This window comes from Schistocerca serialis, chromosome 9 (assembly GCF_023864345.2).
Source record: "Schistocerca serialis cubense isolate TAMUIC-IGC-003099 chromosome 9, iqSchSeri2.2, whole genome shotgun sequence".
In the NCBI taxonomy this organism is placed as follows: domain Eukaryota; kingdom Metazoa; phylum Arthropoda; class Insecta; order Orthoptera; family Acrididae; genus Schistocerca; species Schistocerca serialis.
The window spans coordinates 7,281,343-7,303,132 of record NC_064646.1 but is presented as its reverse complement, the minus strand read 5'-3'; positions in this window follow the sequence as shown (position 1 = coordinate 7,303,132).

The window sequence follows — 21,790 nt, the reverse complement described above, 5'->3', positions numbered from 1 at the left end:
CTGTACCCCAGTACGCTTGCTAGACGCTTGTTCACCAAAATGGGTGTGCCAGTAACATCATGTCAATGATTAACTTGCAACTGTATGAAACTTAAGTTCAGCGAAATAATTTTTTATACCACGGCACAGCCAGCGTGTAGAAACATCCTGCACTTTGTGCCGTTGTACAGAAGTTCCGGCTGCAAGGGTCCTTCCGTCTGGAGCAGCGTCCGATGTGGACACAAAAATGATTTCTTAAAAACAGAAGTGTAAGGAATGAAACTATATAATCAGATTTAGCATTACTTTTTATCCTACTTGAGAAACAAAACCAATCATGAGAATCAGCTATTTTAATACTTTTGCAGAGGGCTACCCTCTTATCAAATGCACTAATACATAGTCGAAAGAAATAAAAATTAGTTCGTGTATTTTAAAGGTTTGCATAATTTGAAGAAAAATAAAATCATACTTTAGGAAGGAAAATACTGATCGGTACATCAAAGGCACAGCTGAAAACGAGGAGAATTTTAGGAACGGAATTAAAATTCAGGGAAAAAAATAAACATTAACTGACAGTGTAATTCTGTCACACAAGGCAGACAGACTTGGTAAATCAGTTGAAGGGTATGGATGTCTCAAAAATGGACTATAACATAAATATCAATATATCAAGCGCAAGGAAATGAGGTCGAATCAAATCGGGTGACGCAGAGGGAATTACGTTGGGAAATGAGGAAAGGCAGTAGACGAGTTTTTCTAAGTGGGGTGCAGAATGACTGACGATAGCTAAGGCGGAGAGGATATAAAGTAGAGAATGGGAAAATACAGCTCAAAAAGATAACCTGCTAACATATAATATAAATTAATACGTTAGGGACTCTCTTTTTAGTTGTGTGGAGTGTAGCCTTGTAGAGGAGGGAAACTTGAACAACCAACAGTTCAGAATACAAGAGAAGCTTAAAAATTTTCGCAGTTCAAGTTGCACACTTTTACAGTACGATTAATTTAGATCTCGTATTCTGATGTGCAGTTGTGATACAGACAAGACAGGTCGCTGACCGAACAACACAGATCTGTAAAAGCTCCAGGGAGACCTAAACTAGTCACACTGTGTAAAATCAGTTCAACTGTGACTGGAAAATAAATTATATATGTATTGTATTTTAAAAATATCTATACAGTTGCTAAATTCCCTTGCAACGAATATGTCGGTTACAGTGAAAAGAAGATTCTGAAATGTAGTGATACAGTAGAATGCTGAAGATTGTATGGATACATAGAGGAACTAATGATGTACAGGGGTGAAAAGAAATTAATGAAAAACTTGACTGAAAGAAAGGATCGGTTGACAGGACAAATCCTGAGGCATCAAGAAATCGTCCATTCAGCAATGGAGGGAAGAATGTGGTGATGAGGGGCGGGTTGGGGTAAATCCTGCAGAGGGAAGGGTTGCACAGGATAGAGGAGCGTGGAGAGTTGCATCAAATCAGTATTAGTCCACGACTATATTATTGCACCTGGGAGTAGGGGCGCTTCGGTCGGCATACCGCGATATTTCACGAGGACAATTCCAAAGAAAGCAGGTGTTGACAAAATACTAACGCGAATTCTTTACAGACGAATGGAAAAACTGGTAGAAGCTGACCTCGGGGAAGATCAGTTTGGATTCCGTAGAAATGTTGGAACACGTGAGGCAATACTGACCCTACGACTTGTCTTAGAAGAAAGATTAAGGAAAGGCAAACCTACGTTTCTAGCATTTGTAGACTTAGAGAAAGCGTTTGACAATGTCTACTGGAACACTCTCTTTCAAATCCTGAAGGTGGCAGGGGTAAAATACAGGGAGGGAAAGGCTGTTTACAATTTGTACAGAAACCAGATGGCAGTTATAAGAGTCGAGGGGTATGAAAGGGAAGCAGTGGTTGGGAAGGGAGTGAGACAGGGTTGTAGCCTATCCCCGATTTTATTCAATTTGTATATTGAGCAAGCAATATAGGAAACAAAAGAAAAGTTCGGAGTAGGCATTAAAATCTATGGAGAAGAAATAAAAACTTTGAGGTTCGCCGATGACATTGTAATTCTGTCAAAGGCAGCAAAGGACCAGGAAGAGGAGTTGAACGGAATGGACAGTGTCTTGAAAGGAGGATATAAGATGAACATCAAAAAATGCAAAACGAGGATAATGGGATGTAGTAGAATTAAATCGGGTGATGCTGAGGGAATTAGATTAGCAAATGAGACACTTCAAGAAGTAAAGGAGTTTTGCTGTTTGGGGAGCAAAATAACTGATGGTCAAAGTAGAGAGGATATAAAATGTAGATTGGCAATGGCAAGGAAAGCGTTTCTGAAGAAGAGAAATTTGTTAACATCGAGTATAGATTTAAGTGTAAGGAAGTCGTTTCTGAAAGTATTTTTATGGAGTGTAGCCATGTATGTAAGTGAAACGTGGACGATAAATAGTTTCGACAAAAAGAGAATAGAAGCTTTCGAAATGTGGTGCTACAGAAGAATGCTGAAGATTAGATGGGTAGATCACATACCTAATGAGGAGGTATTGAATAGAATTGGGGAGAGAGGAGCTTGTGGCACAACTTTACTAGAAGAAGGGATCGGTTGGTAGGACATATTCTGAGGCATCAAGGGATCACAAATTTAGTACTGAAGGGCAGCGTGGAGGGTAAAAATCGTAGAGGGAGACCAGGAGATGAATACACTAAGTAGATTCAGAAGGATGTAGGCTGCAGTAGGTACTGGGAGATGAAGAAACTTGCACAGGATAGAGTAGCATGGAGAGCTGCATCAAACCAGTCTCAGGACTGAAGACCACAACAGCAACAACGCTGAAACATTTATAGTACAAGCACAACTATCTTTAATTCATTCACAATGTGATGGTTTTTCCTTAGCCACCAATGTACTTGTTTACTGCAACGTCACTGCGCGCATCTGATAACGGGGACGGGAGGCAAAATGCAGTAATATCGTTGTCGCGTAGTAGTACTGAAGACGACAACGACAATGCAGCTGAGACGGAGAGGAGTATTGTGGATGAGAATTGTAGTATCTGAGTGCAATTTTTAGAGCAAGAAAATCTTAGTTGTAGCTACAGAGCTGACTGGTTCGATAGCAAAGTAAAGAATAGACATCGCATTACGAGATGTGTGTTCAGTTTAATGTACCATCATACCCCTATTCCTACAGACACGGAGATACTACATATCAGGCTTCTAACTGGAACATGATGAGAATAGAGGAAGATGATGATGAAGATAGGGGGAGGGGGGAAGAAGATGGGAAGAAGAAATGCAGCTCGCTGGCGCTCCGACAGCTGTCCCGGCTGGCGCCGACATCCACATTCGCCGCATGCAGGAGACGGCGGCTGCGGAAGAGAGAGAGCTTCGCCGCTCGAAATTAGATTTGACGCCGCACAAAGGACCGGTCTGGATCGGAGAAGTGGCCGAGGGTGGTTGGGAGGCGGTGCCGCCCGTGAAAAGACTCGCGCCTCTGAAGGCGGGCCCGGGAGGTGGTTGACTCGACACCGAAATGCATCGGATTTGGCGAGAAGCGTTCTGTTTCTTCTTTCCGTTCTCGCATTGTGTTTCGTTCTTAACGCAGACAAACCTTCAGGCAATGAAATAACTTAGGAAGTGCCACAAATGGAGTATATCATAGGTTCGCGACTTTTCGGCGTTAGGAACACAAGTGCAGATATTTCTCTATCTGCCGTCAGTCGAGGACACTGAAGAACACCGTTACATCAGTATGCGGCGGCGCGGTTCTTTCCGTCCCTTTACGACGAACCTGCACCTACCTGTGAACATTGTCTCAGCAGATCATCAGTACGAAAGCCGAGTGAAACCTACTGTACTTCGACGTGAACCAGGCTGCAATTTAAGTCACTAATCTACGTTTCGGGAGAAAGTTTTCACACAAATGAAAGATTGGAAATTTTGTCCTCAATTAATATATTCTGAAACTTAGGTGAACAAGTATCACTGCCAAACCCGTGCTAGTCTTAACACAGTCACTCACAATCCCATTCACTCACGTTAGCAAGTTTATGGTGTTGCATTTCCCGAAAACGTAATAGCTACAGAAATACTGATTGTTTTTGATTGAGAATGCTCGCCAAATATTAAGTCTGTCGGTACCAAATGCAGTCATAGTTTTTAGCCACCGACCTGCTCAATACGCCACGCGGAATATACGTCTTTTCTCGTCACAAAATTCACTTAAAAATTCCGAAATTTCTACACACGCATCGGAATAATTATGCCGGCGCTTTCCAACACTTTTGATATATGGAACACAGCAATTAATCATTTCCATCGGAACTACTACTACACACGTCTGGTCTGTTTCATGGCTAGGCTTCGACTCCTCTCTAGAATACTCTAAGTCTTCTCTACCAGCAGATAAAAGCGCGCGAAGAATATTGCTTTACCATTGGTCAGTTTGCTCAACAGCCAATAGCAAAACAACACTCTCCCGCGTCAGTCCGCGCTTTTCATCCATAACCAATCGCAAAATAGTAAACCACAAGACTGCATTTTTTACCGACGTAATTATCTAATATGCTGAAGTTTTGCTTATGCATAAAGTTATTTACCGTTGTTATTTATACCTGAATTAACTTTCCCTTTACCATGAACTTACTTTACAAATCTATTCTACAAAAATCCCCTTTGTCCACATCCACACTTCTTCGAAATGTTCCCACACTATATCTTAATACATAACTCGTTAAACAATTATCTTCATATTAACATTAATCCACACTCACGCATCATTCATATTGCTGAAACACGTTTATAACATTTTACATACACAAAAAAAAATAATAACACTTTATGAAAATACTAGAACAGTTTATGAAAAACATTCAGTTATGTTAGTGCACTTAAGTGGGCACAATCGAAACTAAAATCACAGTCCCCCTGTCCTCTATCGGCTGATACATAAACTACGTGCACGTCCAGTCTCGCGTCACCATCTGTCACTATCCAGCTCTGAGACATCTCCCACTTAACCGCCTCCAAGGCAGGATCGTTATACGGCGCTACGTCTCGAGTATTTACTTCATTTGCAGACTAATAATTATTGCTATTCTGAGTAGTATGTTTTCAGGTTAGTTAGTAGCTCTACGCAGGCATGGCACGAGTAAGCCATTAATAGTTATTTTCCCCCGGGCAGCAGATCAGGCACTAGAGTGTGGACACGTGCACGCAGAAGAGGAAGTCTAAACTGACTTGCGTAGCCCATTCCGTGGCACAGTAATGACTGTGCAGGAAACATCAGGTACTAAATTACGTTATGTGTTTGAGGGAAGACGGTTAGATGCACAGTAAAAAGAAGTCGATACGTCTAAGGTACAAATGATCGTAATATCTGCGCCTATGCCCCTAGCATCCTCTGAAGCACCATCAACTGGCGGCCGCTGACATTGTATATAGCAGAAAACTATAGCCGAAATGCTGGAGACGTGCAGAGCATCGACGCTTGATGCAGGAATCGGTAGTTGACCCTCAGTATAAACAAATGTAGCATGTTGTTGTTGTTGTTGTTGTTGTTGTTGTTGTTGTTTTGGTCTTCGGTCCTGAGAATGGTTTGATGCAGCTCTCCATGCTACTCTATCCTGTGCAAGCTTCATCTCCTAGTACCTACTGAAACCTACATCCTTCTGAATCTGCTTAGTGTACTCTTCTCTTGGTCTCCCTCTACGATTTTTACCCTCCACGCTGCCCTCCAATACTAAATTGGTGATCCCTTGATGCCTCAGAACATGTCCTACTAAGCGATCCCTTCTTCTAGTCAAGTTGTGCCACAAACGTCTCTTCTCCCCAATCCTATTCAATACCTCCTCATTAGTCACGTGATCTACCCATCTAAAATGTAGCATATTGCGCATAAAAAGATGGAAAGACGAGTTATTGTATCATTGCACGACTTCGGGACGATCACCGGAATCAGTGCGATCCATCAAATATCTGGTACTTTGCGTGCGGAGCTATTGAAAGTGGAACGAACGCATGAAGCGAATCGTCGGAAAAGCAGGTGGTGTCTGAGAGATTCACAGGAAGTGGCCACATGACGTGTAGTCAATACGCGAAGGACGTAGCTACCTTATTTGGATCCTTTCGAATTTGATACAACCTAAAACATTACGTTTGAATAAAGTTAAAGAAGCCACTCTAATTAAAACGCAAATAACTAAAACAAGAAAACTGAAAATAAATATAAATAAGTCAAACTACTAATACTCAGAAAATCCTGATATGACCATTACTGGAATGTTGCTTGTCAGTCGATGACCTTCGTTACCTGGTGGGATTGAGCGAAGAAGCAGATCCAAAGAAGAGCAGCGCGTTTCTTAACTGGTTCGTGTAGTAAGCGCCAAAGCGTTACTGAAGTGCTCATCCAATTACCGTAGCACACGCTACAATAGAGCTGCGGCGCCGTGTGGTTTACTTTACAACTCCACGAGTGAACGTTCCTAAAATGAGCCAACCAATATAGTGCTTCCTCCTATGTGTATCTCGTGGCAAAACAATGGAGGTAAAGACATCTGAGTTCACACGGATGCCTATTAACAATGGTTTTCCTCGCGCACCATTCGTGACTGGATGGCGTAAAGAGGCCAGTGGGTCCACAAAGTGCCCTCCGCCACGCACCATAATGTAGCTTGCTGATTATAGCAGACTACGGACTATGTCTTGCATGCAGTAGATGCAGGTGAACAGACAGATCCCACATTGCTACATTTCATAAAGGCATTTGACGGTATAGCCAATCGTCGTTTGCAAATACGGCAAGACTTAGATTTGTTGGAAGGATTCTGGAAAACTGCGGTACACCAGTCGAAGGATCTCCTTCCGAGATCAGGTAAAGCGATTCCAGATTTCAGCTAACACTATAAGAACAGACGCACGCTTGAGAAGAAAAGGCGGAAGAGTGTGGTTTGACACTGTAACGTGAGATAGGCCTTATTCTTATCATGCCGCATTATCATTCACTGGCTCATACTCCGTAAAATTCTTCATTTCATTAACGGCCCACGGTAGCAGACAACGAAGCCTTTGTTGACATTCCTGTTCCAGACGCAGTGTGTTTCTGAAAACGCTGTCATTCTGAACACTTCTACGGCTATTTTACGGCTAGCCACTATCAGCATATATTTGCTTTCTTCCTATAATAGTCACTAAATGAAATTATTTCAGTTTCGAAAGATTAAATGTAGTTTTTGTTTCATTAGAGAACAGAGTCTCGGTTTCGCTCCTGAGGGTCGCCAAATTTCTGTTCTTTTGTTGCAGATTTCTGTTCTTTTGTTGCAGATTTCTGTTCTTTTGTTGCAGCAAGCAAGCAAGGCTCCATGACGGGATACCCGCTGTTTGTCGACACAAAGGCTTCTGATTTGACAGCGCTTTGGCCAGAGGCCAGTGCGATGTTTTCCGCCTTTGTCTATTTATAGAAGTGCTAGGTCAAGGGGAACGTTTATGCCCGGGAGTTAACTATGCACCAAGCGCACAGTGCAATGCCTTTATAATAGGACAACTTTCTCAACCTCCCTTAGACACCACATAAACACTAACACACACTTAGGAACATAAACACTGAAGCAGATCATAGTTCTACCGATACTAATAATTTGTAGGCTTTTGATCCCGTTGCATGGTACATGTCTTTCAGGACGTAATGAAATTACGATTACGAAAATAATGCTAAGTCACACTGCTTTAGTCATTACAATAGGCCTATTTCGGCAAATAGTCATCGCTGGGTTATCCTTAAGTAAATAGGAATGGTACATAAAACGACTTCCAGCACACGGCTAGGATGGTACAGCAACCAGTAATATACAATGAAGAAACAGTCTTGTTGCAACCAATATTGACAGTTTTCTTCGTAAATGGCACTTAATTTCGGTCACTGTTTCTAACATTACAGGCAAATATTAATTACAAAACATAAAATTTGGTACATACTTTAGTTGGGATTGACATACGTTATCGTTGTCTCTCTGTTTTAGTTACACTCCACCGTGTTCTTGGAGTAATAACGGTTGGCTGTACAAGGTATTTCTTGCTATCTGATATAATTTTCAGAGTGTCTTCCTTTTTTTTAAGCAGGTATTTTGACAGATGTAGCAGCGATAGTGTATCGTTACAATAATTTTAATGCTATTTTATCGATGATGGATCTTGTGAACTCTGTGGCCGTTAATGATAGTTGGTGAGTTACGCAACCGGCCACAAATGCTTTTTACTTGTTTAGTTGTAGTGCCGTAACCAGTTTCGGGCTACCAGGCCAATCTTCAGATGGTTAGTACGAGTATTTCCAGTTATACCGATGCTTTGACCAAAAGCACAAGTCTGCTTCGACACTGCACAAGAATCTTTGGATATTTAGTGCCACTTAGTTGCTTCATTAATTAAAATACTCTAAAGCGCTTCCATTTATTTATATAATGTGATGGAACTTTGTTGCATTCACTTACGTAAGTTCCAGCAGATGGCGTCCCATCCCCCCCTCCCCACTACTTCGGACAAATTTTATACAGGGTAATCATTAATAAAACCTACAAACTGCAGGGGCGCATTCCTGTATGCAAATGGAGGGAAAAAGGCCCTATGAACATGTGTCCGGCAAATGGACGGTGTTGGACCAACAACAAATCGTCCCGGAACCCATTACAGACCAGCTTCGCATCCACGTCACAACAGACCTTCAAAGTGGCCTCTATGGGAGGCAATGCACACACGGTTGCCATAATTTGCACTTTGGCTTACGTCATGTCGGCGGGCCACTTGTTTGGAACTTGTCCAGATCTCCAGGTCTGGTGTACGTCCATTCTGCTGCCTCCCTGCACGTTCGTCTACCTGAAAGGACCCATGATCACATAAACGCCCAAAAAGCGCTTGTAATGTTGTGCGATGTGGTGGCGTCTGTGAGGGTACTCGTTTTGGTATAGCCGTGCTGCCTGTCGATCGTTTCCGTCTGCTTGGCCGTACAAAAACACAATCTCGGCTTGTTCCCAAGCATGTATGTCGGACCATTGTGATGCTTACGGCACGCTGCGCCAATCACAAGGCCTGCGACCCACAAGGAACCCACGGCACGTAGTCAGAACAACTGTCATTCGTCGGCGCGCCATCTACCTTGGCAACGATGCATTTCCGGACACTGTAACGCCGGAAATGCATATCCTCCTATTTCCGTCAATTGTACTATAAATTTTGTTCCTTTATTTGTTACCTGAAGATATGACATTTCAGTGTCTTTATATATTGTAATTGTTTACTATTTATGCATTTATGTCGATGTATAATTGGTTTGTTTTGTAAATATTATTTGTATTTTTACGCTGGGTCTCGCCTAGGGAAAACTATGCTATCGAACGAATACATCGATAGGTCGTGTGAAGAACGAAAGTGTTTAGGATCTTTGGTAGTGTTAACTCCGCCGCGTGGAGCGCGGGGCAGGGGAGTCTGGCTGGAGTAGTGCAGTGGAGCAGGTGTGTTGTGTGACGCTCCCGCGACTTGCCGCACGTTCGGGGTTTGGCAGCATGTAATTGCGCTCGACTGGCTATAATAGTTTCTAGCACGGTGTCGCGGACGGGAAGCATTAGCTGGCACACATCAAGAGCCCGTTTCGCCTGGTGACCGTGTCGAGAAGAAGGCGCGCCAGCATCCAGCTTCTGCAACAGCGACGGCCGACAATGAGTGACTTTCGCCACCTCCTCGATCGACGACTTCAAACCTTCAATCAACCAACAAGGAAGACTAGAAGCACGTAAAGTTTCAGAACTGTATGGCAGACCTCAGCTTTTAAAATTGTTGCATCACAAAATTACAGCAACTTAGCATGAACCTTTGTTGCTCATTTTCCCAATTGCATTACCAAGCAGGGTCCCTTCCTTTTCCGAAATGAACCCGAGTGTCGTTGAAATTCAAACGCCAGCATTAAAATAATATAATTCGATTTCACTGCTTTAATTTCAAAGTTCAGTTAAAGTATTCATAGCTGGCTACAATATTTAGATTACACGAGCACAAATAAAGAGTGCGAGTTTTGTTAGCATATTTTAGTTACCTGTGACTGCAGCTCAGCTTGGTACGTACTAAATTTTACTATTGTTAATTGTTCAGAATCATTTAATTCAAGTTCGAAGTTAAATCTCTTATTTCTAAATTGCGTAGATTCAAGTAGCTTTTGAAATGATTGTTGAGGTATCCCAAGACCAACTGTATTTTACTGAATTTCGATATGCTTCAGAAACAAAGTTCACTACTAATTTTCCAGTTTTATTAATTCTTTTGCTAAATTAAGTCAGGGTGTAGCGAAATTTATTACTTCAGACAAACATTCAGTTTTCACACAACACGTGTCAACCTTCAGTTGCCACGCTTTTAGTGCTAATTATATGTGCAATAACCTCTCTTTTTCAGCTATTATAGTAATTGTCCATAGGACTGGCGACCGTAATTTTCCCCAAATCTCAAATATCTAATTACCGCTAGTTAATTGTTAACGTAACGGCCGCACATTTACTTTCTTTATAAACTTTACCCCTTTTCAAAATTAATTTCCACCAATTTCATTTGCATTTTTCCTTTCATTTAGATGTAACCCTTTCCGCCCTCTTTACCGACAAATTGACTTCGGTGACGATTGCTTTTCCCAAATTTCCATTAGGTACACGCGGTTTAATTTTTCACTGTCATTAAGGTCGATAAGTGAGGGGGAGGTTACAACACATGTTCGTAGGATCTTTTTCACCTTAATTTTCAGTCAGGAAACCGGTTCTGCGGTTTGTCAGTTTTATTAATGTTCACCCTGTATGCTTTCCATTTCGACTGCTGCCACCCGCCGTCCGTGAGCGGTTATTGGACTTTGACGTCGAAAATAGGCGGTGGCCACATTTGTGAGACTGTACCGTATATATCCGACTATTTAGCAGCGGACATGGCAATTCTGAAAGCGAGCACATAATATTACTGCGACATGTTGTCTACTACAGAAATGGAGAGTGGCTTGTACGGCCGAAACGGGCCAATGGTGTGAAGTTAAAGTAAATATGTGCAAACAACGCCCGAGCTGAAGCCTCTTCTTCGCTTATTTCACAAATTTATAGCTAGATTATTTTAAAAAGCACGTACTAAAGAGTTTGTTCAAGTGGGACAACTCGCTTAATTAATAAAGGATATACAAGCTCCAGGTTATGGAGCTCAAGCTATACCCCAAAAGCCTAGCATTCTCTGCTGTCAGGTAGAAGTAGTTCACCCAACTGTAGTGTCGTGTGCAAACCTACACATGGCAACTCTCTTTGGTCGCAAATGCTGATCAACATGATGTTATAGAGGTGCCGAAACATGTTTGGGTAACAAGAAAAAACAGTGTTTTGCATAAAAGGCGGAACATACAGGGTGTTTCCGTAAAAATGTGCAAAAATGTAACAGGACACAGAGTATGCTCCACTGAACAATACGAGGTAGGGAACCTGGGGTCGGAGACGTCAGCATAAGGAGATATGAAAGTAAACTTGTCTACCGATTTGTCTAGCATACCGTTTTCCAGCTTATTTACAGTAACAAGCCTCCAAGTTTACACGTACTGTGGTGTTTATTTACATGCAGTTAGTATGTATTTTGTACTGTGTACTCAGATGTACTTCCTGCAAGGAAACGAGGACGAATCTAATTACGAGGAAGTCAGGAGGACAATGAGAGATTCTTTTAACGAATTTGAAAGCAATATTTTACCTGCAGATTTTAAAAATAACCCCAAAAAACTTTGGTCGTACGTAAAATCTATGAACTCTACAAATAATTCAATACCTTCTCTTGCTGACAGTACGGGTAATGTAAATGATGATGATAAACATAAGGCCGAAATTCTAAACCTAGGCTTCAAAAACTCGTTTACGGTAGAGGACTGCAGTACCATTCCCCCTTTCAATTATGTAACAAACGAAAGGATGGCTAACATAGTGTTTAGTGTATCTGGGATTGTAAAACAGTTAAGATCCTCAGACGCCAGGAAGGCAACTGGCCCAGACGGTATCCCCGTACGACTTTATGCTGACTGTGCTACAAATATAGCACCATTCCTATCCATCATCTATCACAGATCATTGGAACAGCGGAAAGTTCCAAGGGACTGGAAGAAGGCCCAAGTCATAGCAATCTATAAAAAGGGTAGAAAATCGGATGCACATAATTACCGGCCAATTTCACTGACATTAATTTGTTGTAGAATCATGGAACATATTTTGCGTTCTGACATAATGACCTTTCTAGACTCTGAGAAGCTCATCTGCAGAAACCAGCACGGTTTTTCGGAAACAGCGGTCATGCGAGACACGGCTGGCCCTGTTTGTGTATGATATACAACAGGCTCTAGATACCGGCTCCCAGGTTGATGCCATATTCCTCTACTTTCGAAAGGCTTGCTACAAAAGGTGTGCGCTTACGGTCTATCCGATGACATATGCGGTTGGATAGAAAGTTTCCTAACAGACAGGAAGCAATATGTCGTCATGAACGGGGTAACATCAAAAGAAACAAGCGTAACTTCAGGTGTGCCCCAGGGCATCGTAATAGGTCCTCTGCTTTTTACGATTTACATAAACGATCTGGTTGATGGTACTTACATCGGCCTTAGACTGTTTGCCGATGATGCTGTAGTCTACAGGAAAGTAGTATCACACGAAAGTTGTGAACAAATCAATGAAGATTTGCAGAAAATAAATGCCTGGTGTAGTGACTGGCAGTTATCTCTCAATATTAGTAAGTGTAACCTACTTCGTATAACAAGGCGAAAATCCCCATTAATGTACGAGTACAAAATAAATGTCCAGTCTTTAGAAGCGGTAACGTCCGTCAAGTATCTGGGTGTGACTATTCGAAATGATCTCAAATGGAATGATGAGATTACACAAGTAACGGGTAAGGCGAACTCTAGATTGCGGTTTATTGGTAGAATCCTGAAGCGATGCCGTCCTTCAACAAAGGAAATAGTTTACAATATGTTAATTCGTCCAGTCTTGGAGTATAGTTCGTCTGTGTGGGTCCCTTACCAGTTGGGTCTAATTCAAGAGATTGAGAAGGTCTAAAGAAGAGTGGCAAGATTCGTGACTGGTACATTTAACCGTCTCGAGAGCGTTACAAATCTCACAGAAAGTTTGAAATGGGACACACTTGCAGATAGACGGCGCGCTAAACAGAAGGGGCTGCTCACTAAATTCCGAAATCCTATCTTCACCGAGGATGTAGAGCATATACTATTACCACCAACTTTCAAATCGCGCACTGATCACGGTTCAAAGATAAGAGCTGGTACTGAGGCGTTCAGACAGTCGTTTTTCCCCCTCACGCGATCCGCGAGTGGAACAGAGGTAGGGGGAATTGTGCCCTCCGCTACACGCCGCTTGGTGGCTAGCGGAGTATATATGTAGATATTTCCTGGACTGGTAGGGGAGGTCTAATTCCATGGCCTGCGCGGTCACTTGACCTGTATCCGCTTCATTATTTCCTATGGGGATATCTAAAGTCACTTGCGTATGACACCCCAGAGGATACGGAGATGGAATTATTTGCGAGAATATAGCTGCCTGTGATTAGAGGTCAGTTTCAGCAAATTTTCTCAGGTAGAGTACAAATGGTAGGTTCATTGTGTCAATGATCCTATTTGCAGTTGACTGTAAATAATAAAGTACACAGTACATGATTTTATTTCTATTATCTCCTTAAGATGGCTTCTCCGACCACGGGTTCCGTACGTAAAGTTGTACAGTGGGGCATCTTGTATGCCCTGTCACACTTTCGCACGCTGGTACGAAAGCATCCCGTATATCCAATAGCTGATCAACATTCTGTGTGCCGTGAGCTGCCTGAGATGATTTGAATGACAATGAAGCAGTCGTGGCAGCAAGAGTCAGAAATGTTACGAGCACCCTCCGCCATGAACGCTACAGTGACCTGCACGGCAGTTTCAACTGGGGCGATCTCCCAGTCGCAGCGAGGACGCGACAACGGCGGCGCAGTTTATCCTAAGACGGTGGTCTTATTTCTCAGCCGAGGGCCCGGGTTTCATTAAAGCGGCGAGTACGATCTCCGGTTCTGCCTCGGCCGGCCGGCCACCGAGCCGACCCTCCCCCCTCTCTGCGAGTGGCGCGTCACAGCCAGAGCGCCCTCTTCCACTGCTCCAATTTCCTTTATTGGCGTCCGGCAGTCGCCAAGCGGCGGCCAATATCAGGGCTGCGATCCCGCGCCATCGAACGCGTCGTTTGCAGAGACGCCGTCGCCGTCCAGACGGCCGCTCAAACCGTACCCGCGAGTGGCCGTCCCGGTAGTCTGAGGTCGGGGTCCCAGGCGAGCGCACTGACGTTGTTGTTGTTGTTGTTGTTGTTGTTGTGGTGGTGGTGGTCTTCAGTCCTGAGACTGGTTTGATGCAGCTCTCCATGCTACTCTATCCTGTGCAAGCTTCTTCATCTCCCAGTACCTACTGCAACCTACATCCTTCTGAATCTGTTTAGTGTATTCATCTCTTGGTCTCCCTCTACGATTTTTACCCTCCACGCAGCCCTCCAATACTAAACTGGTGATCCCTTGACGCCTCAGAACATGTCCTACCAACCGATCCCTTCTTCTAGTCAAGTTGTGCCACAAAATTCTCTTCTCTCCAATTCTATTCAATACCTCCTCATTAGTTATGTGATCTATCCAGCTAATCTTCAGCATTCTTCTGTAGCACCACATTTCGAAAGCTTTTATTCTCTTTTTGTCTAAACTATTTATCGTCAAATGGTTAAAATGGCTCTGAGCACTATGGGGCTTAACAGCTGTGGTCATCAGTCCCCTAGAGCTTAGAACTACTTAAACCTAACTAACCTAAGGACATCACACATATCCATGCCCGAGGCAGGATTCGAACCCGCGACCGTAGTAGTCGTGCGGTTCCGGACTGCGCGCCTAGAACCGCGAGACCACCGCGGAAATAAAAACGTTGAGGTTCGCCGATGACATTGTAATTCTGTCAGAGACAGCAAAGGACTTGGAAGAGCAAATGAACGGAATGGACAGTGTCTGGAAGGGAGGATAAAGATGAACATCAACAAAATCAAAACGAGGATAATGGAATGTAGCTGAATTGCCTCGGGTGATGCCGAGGGAATTAGATTAGGAAATGAGACACTTAAAGTAGTAAAGGAGTTTTGCTATTTGGGGAGCAAAATAACTGACGATGATCGAAGTAGAGAGGATATAAAATGTAGAATGGCAATGGCAAGGAAAGCGTTTCTGAAGAAGAGAAATTTGTTAACATCGAGTATAGATTAGCGTAAGGAAGTAGTTTCTGAAAGTATTTGTATGGAGTGTAGCCATCTATGGAAGTGAAACGTGGACGATAAATACTTTAGACAAGAAGAGTATAGAAGCTTTCAAAATGTGGTGCTACAGAAGAATGCTGAAGATTAGATGGGTACATCACATAACTAATGAGGAGGTATTGAATAGAATTGGAGAGAAGAAAAATTTGTGGCACAACTTGACTAGGAGAAGGGATCGGTTGTTGGGGCATATTCTGAGGCATCAAGGGAACACCAATTTAGTATTGGAGGGTAGAGTGGAGGGTAAAAATCGTAGAGGAAGACCAAGAGATGAATACACTAAACAGATTCAGAAGGATGTAGGTTGCTGTAGGTACTGGGAGATGATGAAGCTTGCACAGGATAGAGTAGCATGGAGAGCTGCATCAAACCAGTCTTCGGACTGAAGACCACAACAACATATCATATTGAAATTCTGAGAAAAACACGGGTAAGCTGTAGAGAGAGAGACAGGTAATACACAGTAAGAACAAGAACCAAGAGGGAACAATAATTGCTATTATACAAGTAACTCCCTCTCTCCCTCCGATAATCGCAACATATCGGGAATACCTCTATTGATCCAATGTGGACCCGGGACACTGGATGCACAAGTGTTTATCAAAAAAATATTACCCAACAGCCATACTTATCTGAGAACTTTATTCTATTTTGCACAGCAGTTTCGGCATTTCAGTACGCCATCTTCAGGCCCCATGTGCACTTCATATGTAGATATTCAGAGGTATCGACACTGGCGTACTAGCCGTGCGGTCTGAGGCGTCTTGCACGGTCCGCGCGGCTCCTCCCGTCGGAGGTGAGAGTCCTCCCTCGGGTTTGTGTGTGTGTGTGTGTGTGTGTGTGTGTGTGTGTGTGTGTGTGTGTGTGTGTGTCGTTCTTAGCGTAAGTTAGTTAGTTTAAGTTGGATTAAGTAGTATGTAAGCTTAGGGACCGATGACCTCAGCAGTTTGGTCACATAGGTTCTTATCACAAATTTCCAAACGGGCGTACTGTAGCCATCAGTGTCTGGATATCATCAATTCGTTATTCGCGTGCTTCGTTTTGAAGACTTGACAAGTCAGTCAAATCTTCGAAGGAAGCACGTGAATAGCATATGCACGAGATCCAGACAGTGATGGCTACAGTACGCCAGTGTCGATACCTCTGAAAAAAATTATATATATATATATATATATATATATATATATATATATATATGTATGTATCATTGGGGCCTGAAATGCTGAAATTGATAGTCAACATCGAATAAAATAAGTTCTCAAATACGAATGGCTGTTTGGTGACATTCCTTGACAAATAAATATCCGTAACATAGTTTATAGTCCATACGGACGAGTCCCACAAAAATACAGTACTTAAATTTCGACGGAAACGAATATTACAAAGAATTCTGTACTCAGGGCATCCGCAGCTGTGGTGACATCTTGCACAAAGAACGCTCTGTACAACTGCATGATAATATTTAATCGGAGCCACATCTTCATGTGTGATAGTACACCAAGTCGTTAAAGAAATTGATGTAGGAAAGACAGGAAACCCACCTTTCACTGGTAAAACGGCATTGAACGCTAAATAGAGACAGCCAGTCCTTCTGACGATGGTGACAGAAGAAGAAATTAGAGACGACGTCTAAGACAAATGGGTCCTATAAAAGAGGCACAATCTGAAAGAGCTGTGGAATACTTAAGATCAAATAAGGCAGAAGGGATGGATAAGATTCAATGGGAACTTCTAAAATCATTGGTGGAGGGAGGATTGGGGGGGGGGGGGGGGGGAGTGGCAACCTCACAGTGTTGCTGAGTGGAATCCGTGAGGCTGGCAACATACCAACGGACTTACGAAAAAATGTCATCCACACAATTCCGACACATAAAACGCATATAAATACAAGAACTATCGCACAATCACCTGAACTGTTCCAGAATGAGATTTTCACTCTGCAGCGGAGTGTGCGCTGATATGAAACTTCCTGGCAGAGCTTCTGTAAAGTTTGGAATGTAGGAGACGAGATACTGGCAGAAGTAAATCTGTGAGTACCGGGCGTGAGTCGTGCTTCGGTAGTTCAGATGGTAGAGCACTTGCCCGCGAAAGGCAAAGGTCCCGAGTTCGAGTCTCGGTCGGGCACACAGTTTTAATCTGCCAGGAAGTTTCACCTGAACTGTTCATGCATACCAGCTGCTGACGAGTATACCATACAGAAGGATGGGCAATTAAACTATCTGTTAGATGACGATCAGTTTGGCTTTAGGAAAGGTGAAGGCACCGGAGAGGCGTTATGACGTTGCGGTTGACAATGAAAGCAAGACTGAAGAAAATTCAAGACACCTTCACAGGATTTGTCGACCTGGTAAAAGCGTTAGAAAATGTAAAAGCGTTAGAAAATGTAAAAGCGTTAGAAAATGTAAAATGGCGCAAAATGTTCTAAATTATGAGAAAAATAGGGGTAAGCTATGGGGGAAAGGCGAGTAATATTCGGTGTGTACAAGAACCGATAGTGGACATTAAAGAGTGGAGGACAAAGAGCGATGTGCTCGGATTAAAAACAAAGCAAGAGAGGTATGCTGACTTTCGCCGCTTCTGGTCTATGCATTGAAGGTGTAATGACGAAAATAAAAAAAAGGCTCAAGAACCGGAGACTATCAATGATAAGATCCGCTTATGATACTGCAATCGTCAGTGAAAGTGATGATGAATTGCAGGATATGTTGAATGGGAAGAGTAGTTTAATGTGTACACAATATGAACCGAGCAAACAGGGGAAACAAACAAAACGAGTGACAAGCAGCCGGAATCAGAATAGCAAAGAACATCAAAATTGGAGATTAGAAAGTAGAGGAATTTTGTTACTTTGGAAGCAAAATAACTCATGATGAACAAAGCAAAGAGTGTATAAAAAGAGATCAGCATAGGCAAAGAGCGCATTTCTCGTCAAGGAAATTATACTAGTATTAAACATAGGACTTAACTTTAAGAAACTTAAGAGAATGTACGTTTGGAGAACAGCATGGAATGGTCGTGAATCATGGACTGTGGGAAAACATGAACAGAAGAGAATCGAAACATTTGCGATGTGGTGCTACAGAAGAATGTTGAAAATTAGGTGAACTGATATGGTAAGAACTGAAGAGATTCTGTGCAGAATGACGAAGACGCAGAAAACATTGAAAACAAGAAGGGACAGGATGATACAACATTGTTAAGACAACAGGCAATAGCTTTCATTGTACTAGAGGGAGATATAGAGAGTAGAAACTGTAGAAGAAGACAGAGCCTGCAATATATTCAACAAATCATTGAAGACTTAGGGCGCAAGTTTTACTCTTGAGATGATTCGGTCAGCGCAAGAGAGGAATTCGTGACGGGGCATTAAACTAGGTCTCAGGTCGAAGACTCAACAAGAAATATTCTACGTGTTACATTCCGAACGTCTCAATGTCAGATGAAGACGTTAAGCTCTTAGGACCCACTCGTTGCTGTTCAAAATTCTTAGGTCTTGTGATGTCCACAAGCTTCACCCTGTCGCTTCATTTGATCCGTTTCAGTAGAAACTTCACAGTTCTCCATATGAGACAAATACGCAACTGACGCAGAACATCTTACACGAGGGCCTTATGCAACATGCTGGCATACTACACTCCTGGAAATGGAAAAAAGGACACATTGACACCGGTGTGTCAGACCCACCATACTTGCTCCTGACACTGCGAGAGGGCTGTACAAGCAATGATCACACGCACGGCACAGCGGACACACCAGGAACCGCGGTGTTGGCCGTCGAATGGCGCTAGCTGCGCAGCATTTGTGCACCGCCGCCGTCAGTGTCAGCCAGTTTGCCGTGGCATACGGAGCTCCATCGCAGTCTTTAACACTGGTAGCATGCCGCGACAGCGTGGACGTGAACCGTATGTGCAGTTGACGGACTTTGAGCGAGGGCGTATAGTGGGCATGCGGGAGGCCGGGTGGACGTACCGCCGAATTGCTCAACACGTGGGGCGTGAGGTCTCCACAGTACATCGATGTTGTCGCCAGTGGTCGGCGGAAGGTGCACGTGCCCGTCGACCTGGGACCGGACCGCAGCGACGCACGGATGCACGCCAAGACCGTAGGATCCTACGCAGTGCCGTAGGGGACCGCACCGCCACTTCCCAGCAAATTAGGGACACTGTTGCTCCTGGGGTATCGGCGAGGACCATTCGCAACCGTCTCCATGAAGCTGGGCTACGGTCCCGCACACCGTTAGGCCGTCTTCCGCTCACGCCCCAACATCGTGCAGCCCGCCTCCAGTGGTGTCGCGACAGGCGTGAATGGAGGGACGAATGGAGACGTGTCGTCTTCAGCGATGAGAGTCGCTTCTGCCTTGGTGCCAATGATGGTCGTATGCGTGTTTGGCGCCGTGCAGGTGAGCGCCACAATCAGGACTGCATACGACCGAGGCACACAGGGCCAACACCCGGCATCATGGTGTGGGGAGCGATCTCCTACACTGGCCGTACACCACTGGTGATCGTCGAGGGGACACTGAATAGTGCAGGGTACATCCAAACCGTCATCGTACCCATCGTTCTACCATTCCTAGACCGGCAAGGGAACTTGCTGTTCCAACAGGACAATGCACGTCCGCATGTATTCTGTGCCACCCAACGTGCTCTAGAAGGTGTACGTCAACTACCCTGGCCAGCAAGATCTCCGGATCTGTCCCCCATTGAGCATGTTTGGGACTGGATGAAGCGTCGTCTCACGCGGTCTGCACGTCCATCACGAACGCTGGTCCAACTGAGGCGCCAGGTGGAAATGGCATGGCAAGCCGTTCCACAGGACTACATCCAGCATCTCTACGATCGTCTCCATGGGAGAATAGCAGCCTGCATTGCTGCGAAAGGTGGATATACACTGTACTAGTGCCGACATTGTGCATGCTCTGTTGCCTGTGTCTATGTGCCTGTGGGCCTGTGGGTCTGTGAGTGTGATCATGTGATGTATCTGACCACAGGAATGTGTCAATAAAGTTTCCCCTTCCTGGGACAATGAATTCACGGTGTTCTTATTTCAATTTCCAGGAGTGTAGATAGAAAGCGAATCGCTAAAATGGCATCAGAATACCACCAGGAACGCGGAAAATAGGCAGACCGCAGAGGAGTCTCTGTATGTCCATCTTTTTAGCGCAAGTCGCGGGACTCGGCTGTTCGATTGAGGATGTCAAATTAAAGACCAATCAGCCGTCAATTTTCAACCTTATTTTTTAAGGCAACTAGTTTTTTCCACAAACTCCATGTAGTGACAGTGTTACTACTCATCTGAGAATAACATAAAAATTATTACTCTTCCATGAAACAAAGAATAGTCGCCTTCTGTCAAACTGGTAATTTTATTTCAGTACACCACTCATGTCGAGCCACTGGGGCTCATCTTCAGGTGCTTTGACAGTCTATATGAATTTTTTTTCCAAACTTAATTTTGATCTGTTTTCAGTAGTGGATCGATGGATTTGAAGTACAGTATGAATAGACATTATTATGTACATATACAGGATGTTCTTTTCAACTGAAGACATTGAAATAAGTCGAAAGCTACAGATCAGATCAAAACAAGTTCTAATTCCAACTTGTTTGTCTCGGAGGGGGACATCCAGTGATACCACAGTCGCAGCCCCACCCCACCCAGTGCGTGGGTGGAGGGGAAAACTTTGAAATCTTCAATGGAATCCCCGGTTACTTACTCCAGATTACGTTTCCACGAGGAAAATCTGCATACGTTTTGTCTGAAGAGTTTTTTTCGTTCCGTCAGAGATGGCGCAATAATCAGAGAAATAGGAACGAGTTGTTGGTGTTGATCACAATCGAGGTAGATTATTCCTACACGTCGGTCAGAGGCCTAAAGATGGCGTAATAACGCGCCGAAACTAGTTGCCTAATAAAATAAGATTGAAAATTGACGGCTGAAAGGTGTTTAATTTGACGACCTCAGAAGAAGTGTAATGCGGGAGTTGCATTGTGTGTGCTAAGAGACAATGCAGAGAAGAAAACACAAAAACTGGTTTGCGCTGGACAGCCGACGATGCTGCGAAAGTACCGGTGTGTGTGTGTGTGTGTGTGTGTGTGTGTGTGTGTGTGTGTGTGTGTGTGTGTGTGTCCTGCGGATTAGGGTTATCTACACACATGTTAGGCGTGTAACCAGCGGCTCTTAGACACGACGGGAAGTGTAGTGTCGCCGAGTCAAACATTTTTCGACGTACTAAGGTGTAAGATGTATCACAACGTAACTCGCATATTTTTTTGAGGTAGGACGAATTTGCAGGCCGAATCGCAGCCGACATGATACGGCGCGCAGCCGAGATGTGCAGAGGACGTGCGATGCTGCTGCGCTCTACCGGCAGAGCGTGCAACCGCAGGCAGGCAGCATCCCGGAAAACCACAGCGACTGCAC